We start from the raw sequence: 6,000 nt of genomic DNA on the forward strand, positions 1-6,000 counted from the left end.
TCACATCACGCTTGTAACCATGCTGCCTTCCAGCACCAAGCTGCATTGGTACATCAATACAACATGTATAAGAGCACATTGTGAGTTTCCTTTCTCCATCCATCTGGTGTGAACCAAACAATCTCCTTTACCCTACTCACACCCTTTATGGGCCCCCCACCAACCTGTAACCTGTTGAGGATTAAGGAAACAACTTCAAACAAGTACGCCAGTGAGCTCATGTGGTGTGGGTCAGGTGTTAGGTCAGACACGACGAGGATTAACTTGCCGCCGATACAAAGGGAAGGATTTAACGTCTCCAGTAGCTGCAAAACCATGCAGTCTCGGGTCATATCAGTTCATGTACAGCCGACCAATCCACCAGTTACAAGCAATTCACTTCAGTTCTGCACAAGTCTCCGTCGTGACAAGACGAGGGGAGGCTAGACGACTTTTAAGTTCTCTTGTGTTTTCGATCCAGTTATTTACTTCGTTGGAAGACATAATACTATAAGGTAAGAAATATTAAAGTATTGGTTAAAAATATTGATGTGACTTTTGCTGCGGTACTGAGATTAAATATTAAGATTTTGTTTCACAGCATTGCGATTTTATACCAAGACACTATCCTCACTGGGGTACAGACAAAAGCCCCCCCCCCCGACAAAAGCCACCCAGACAAAAGCCCCCTACTTTGATCGGGGTGGCTTTTGTCTGACAACAGTAAGGGCTTTCAAAAGTTTCGGACATAATTAAATAGTTGATTTGGGGATAGTCATGGAGCGTCAGCGTCGACCCAAAAAGAAGAAACAAATGTTTGGTGAAGGATCACGAGATGCTGAATTGCCATACGACATTGAAATGAGGAGAGAAATGTTTTCTTCGCTGGACAGAGTGATCCAAGAAATAACTTTGAGATTTCAACAGCTTCATGAACTTGCTGAGAAATATGCCTTCCTTACCCCATTGAATCTTTTGGATGATAAATATGAGTGTCAAATAGATCACGATCACGACGACATTGATAAAGAGGAGTTCCTCGTTGAGAGAAAAAGACTTCAGCATTTTGTTGCTGTTGCTGCTATAACTATTAAAGACAGAATACAGACGTGGAAAGAAGGCCCCCTTGAACTTTTGCAGTTTATTCAAAAGTATAACCTTGGGAACTCGGTTCCAAATATAGTAATAATGCTGAGGATTTTCCTCACAATTGCTGTTAGTGTTGCTACCTGTGAGAGGAGTTTTTCGAAACTAAAACTGATCAAGAATTACTTAAGATCTACTATGAGCACCTTGCGGTTGAGAAATCTTGCCATACTGTCTATAGAGCGACAATTGACAGATGAAATAGTTTTTGACAATGTCATTGAAGAATTTGCCAACAAAAAAACAAGAAAAGTTACTTTGTAGAAAGTTGTAGTTTTCATTTCAGAAATAAAGATGGTCCTAATTTTTTACACTTTTTTACTTTTTTCCCTATCCTATATGTCGTTTTTGCTTTTTGTTTAACTGTTACTTATAAAGTTTAAGTATGTTTGGGGTGTATTTAAAGCATACTATATTTGAGTATGTGAAAGTACAGTAATATTATAATGGTACACAAACTATTTAATATATATATATATATATATATATATATATATATATATATATATATATATATATATATATATATATATATATATATATATATATATATATATATATATATAAGAGTGAGTCACTGTGCAATATGTATTTTTTGTGGGGGGGGGGGGGGGGGCGGCAAACTCAAGGGCCGCCCCGGGCGGCACACACTCTAGCTACGCCACTGAGGTGAGGAGTAGTGTAGTGGATTTCTCCCCTACAAACGCTGTTTGTCGCTGAGTAGCCGACCCCGCGAATTCCCCAGTGTGTGCCTCGTGATCTAGGTCAACCAGCGCCGCCCACGGAGCGGAGGTCAACTATCTCCCCACGCCTACCTCCGCTATAAAAGACCTGACCTCGTGGTGACCTGCCTCTTTTCTACCTACACCAACCAGCCAGCAACACCTCCTCCTCCTCCGCCTGCCTGGCGGTCCTCGCTCCCGCCGGCGAGCATGGCGACCCACAAGCTGTCCTCCTCTGAGCACCCTCACCAACCAGCTCTCTCTACATCACGCTTGTAACCATGCTGCCTTCCCAGCACCAAGCTGCATTGTACATCCAATACAACATGTATACAGAGAGCACATTTTGAGTTTCCTTTCTCCATCCCATCCAGAGTGTGAACCAAACTATCCATACCCCACAGTAACTTGCTCAGAGGTCCTGTAGGGCGAGGAGGTTTCTGAGGAAGCTGGGTGGTGAGGAGCTGTTGAGAGATGTTGCTGGTCCAGTAGCCGAGTGTAGAATGAGTTCCCCGGTCAGCCGGGGCCGTATTTATGTGATTTAGGAATCTCAGGATATGAGGTGCTTGTAGCGCAAGGGCCAATCACAGGAGCGGGAGCGTAAGGTGTGAAACGCTCTGATCCTGAGCTGGAAGTTGAAGGTCGAGACTAGGTTGGCGATCGTACCCCTATGTCCACTGCATAGACCTAGTCTCTCGGCGTAACTGGCTGTACGCTTTTTTTTTTTTTTTCAACAGTCATGAGCACTCTCTGACCTCTCTCACCATGAACGGTTACGAGTTTAACAACGTGGCGCGGATACGTCCGGATACGCCAACCTGCCCCAAGAAATTAAACCTGGTTCTCAAGAAGTTCTTTGAAACTAATGAGATCATGGGGGTCACCAAGGTGGAACGACTGAAGCTCCATGGTGACATCAAGATCACCTTCGCCGAGAAGGGTATGCCCGTACAGCTCGCGGAGATCCCAGACATCAGCGGCATTCCAAAAAAGATGATTGCCTACAAGTGGGACAACCTGAAGCTGGGAGTAATCTCCCACGCCGAAATTGCCCACGTGGACCAAGCAGAACTGAGTGAGCTCCTCAAGGGACAACTCCAAGTTGTCAAGAAGCTGTCCGACACCACTGCCCTCATCAGACACCATGCGACCTTACCCAAGGAGGCTCAACTGGCATGGGTAACTGTGCCAGTCAAGCCCTACTACAGACCGAAACGCTGTTACAAATGCCAGCACTACGGACACACTGTCAACAAGTGTGAAGCGCAGGAGGACACCTGCTCCCTGTGCAGCAGCCCCAGACACCGCTACACGGTCTGCCCCAACACAGTAAAAAAAATGCGCTGCCTGTGGCAGCCCACATTCCTCCGCCGATCGGACCTGCCGCAAATGGAAGGAGGAATGCAGGATAGCCAAGGCTCGACTCGACAAGAAACTGAGCTACAAAGAGGCCCTCCTTGCTGTACGCTCCCAAGACAAGAAAAAACCAGCAGAAAAGAAAAACCAAGAAAAGAAAAACCAAGAAAAGAAAACCCAAGAAAAGAAAACCCAAGAAAAGAAAACTCAAGAAAAGACACACTCCACAAGGAATCAACAACACCACGAGGCCCGTGGAGCTGAAGCCCACGTGGTCAACCTCACCGTCTCCGACTTCTTCCACACGAGGAAGACCTAAGACACGAGGAAGACGAAGAACAAGACCCAAACACGAATGAATGGACACTTCAAGAGAGCAAGAAGAGGAGGAGAGTTAGAAGAAAATCTACATCAAGCTAAGAAGAATACCAAGACAGAAGACCAAGACATTTCCTCCAAACAAGAAAACAACACACACAATCAAGCCGACCAAGTACTGAGAAACCATGGCCCAACCCAACACGCACCTGGCGCTTGACCTGACGCTCACCTGACTCTGTCCTGCTGCCTCCTCGCCGCTTCCAGGCGAGTTGCTGCTGCCTCCAACTTAAACTCCCTCACGTAAGTGGTGTTTAGCCACTGCACCTATTCTCTCCTTCTAAAATTCACTTCAATCCTCCCTTTATCTTTCCCCTGAACCTCCTTCCCCCCTGTCACTAGCATTTCATGTATGTATGGCTGTACGCTGGTAGGCGCGCGGCCGGAGCTCAGTTGGGAGTTGTAGGGGAGAGGATCCACTACAATACTCCCCCTCCTCCTCGGTCAGTGATGACGGTTGTGGGGGGGCCGAAATGGGAAACCCAACCGGACATGAGGGCGCGGACGGTAGTCTCTGCTGTAGCATTGGGCATGGGAATGGCTTCTGTCCACCTGGTGAAACGGTCGATGCAGGTGAAGATGTAGGTGCTACCGTAGGATGATGGTAGAGGTCCCACAATGTCGAGGTGTACTACTTGAAAACGTCCTTTGGGAATAGGGAAGGTTTGTAAGGGGGCCCGTATGTGACAATGTATTTTGGAGGACTGGCAGGCCAGGCACTGGGCAGCCCATTTCTTAGTATCAGACTTGATGCCGGGCCAGACGACACATTGCGTGAGGAGGCGCTGGGAGGCCCGCACACCCAGGTGGCTGAGACCATGGATGCGGTCGAAAACAGCACGGCGGTGAACGTGAGGCTAGGTCGGCGATCGTACCCCTATGTCCACTGCATAGACCTCGTCTCTTGGCGTAGCTGGCTGTACGATGATTGGCTGGTAGGCACGCGGCCGGAGCTCAGTTGGGAGTTGTAGGGGAGAGGATCTACTACAATCCTACTTACTATATTAAACAAACAGCTTTGAGTTGCCAGCTGTCTCCAGCAGTGTTCGAAGAATCTTGAATGAAACTGTGCATTACAGTCAAACAGTTTATCATCCTCAAATCTAGGGTTGACGACCATAGCCTTCTCTCTAAACATTCAGGGCTGTTTTTACCAAACCTCCAAGGTTTTGTATCTCTGGGGACCAAATTTTTAATTTCGTTCATCCATATCAGTCTCTGCCTTTCCCTGGCCCTCCTACCCTCAACTTTGCCCATTAATATTTGATATCATCCCCTCATCCCCAGTTATATGATCAAATTATCCTATTTTAATTTTCTGTTTGAGAAGTTTACACAGATAGTGTGAGAGCTGCCTTATTGTCACTGGCGTGAACCCAAACTTCATCTCATTTACATCTAACATGGTTCTTATCTATTTCTCCATCACTTGTTCTTTAAGTTTCACAGCCTAACCAAATAACTTCAGGCCTCTATAGTTCCCACATTCAAGTGCATTACCTTTACCCTTGTAAGTATTCACAAGTATCCACAAATTGTTAAATGTATGCCATTTTCTGGTTCATGGCCCATTGACTTACAGTATTCATGAGTTTCTGAGCTCATAGCCCTGCCACCCACACTGTGTGGGGCAGGTACCACCCACACTGTCACTCCTGTCAGTTCTCACAGGCCTTTCAGACAGAGATGAAGGGCTTATGGAAACTCGTCGTGTAACAATGACATATATTACACTATTTACATTCACAGAGCACGTTATCATGACCATATATCTCCAATTACTTCACGCACAAGTCGGCGGCTATCTTCTTTTCTTTTCTTTTATCCTCTTCACCACTGATCGGCTCGTTAGCCGCTTGGGCGATCGGTCACGTCTCTGTCATGCACTGTTGGCAAATACTGGGGTACCCCACTTCGGTGTGTGTACACCATGTCTAGTGTTCCAGGTTCTCCGTGCTGTTCGGTTCAGTAGGTTGCTCACGCTGGTCTGCTGTGACCATCACCACCACCACTACACAAATATGGCTCGGTTGCCAACTAATCTTAATACAATACATCAAAAGTTTTACACCTTTTACCCTATAAAACAAAATATGGCTCTTACATAATGTTTTAAAAACCAAAACCAAATAACACTGATATAAAGAAACATCGTAAATCAAAACAGAGAATTTATATGAGCATACAGGCCGTGAACCACCCTCATTGACATTGGTCGTTCCTGGGCATCACCTAATTAGTCAATCATAGACAGCGGTGTGGGCCGACTTGTAACAGGCAGGTACCACCCACACTGAGGGGGGCAGGTACCACCCACACTGTGAGGGACAGGTACCACCCACACTGTGAGGGGCAGGTACCACCCACACTGTGAGGGGCAGGTACCACCCACACTGTGAGGAGGGGTAGGTACCACCCA

The sequence above is a fragment of the Homarus americanus genome, unplaced genomic scaffold, assembly GCF_018991925.1.
Source record: "Homarus americanus isolate GMGI-L3 unplaced genomic scaffold, GMGI_Hamer_2.0 scaffold59578, whole genome shotgun sequence".
Classification (NCBI taxonomy): Eukaryota; Metazoa; Arthropoda; class Malacostraca; order Decapoda; family Nephropidae; genus Homarus; species Homarus americanus.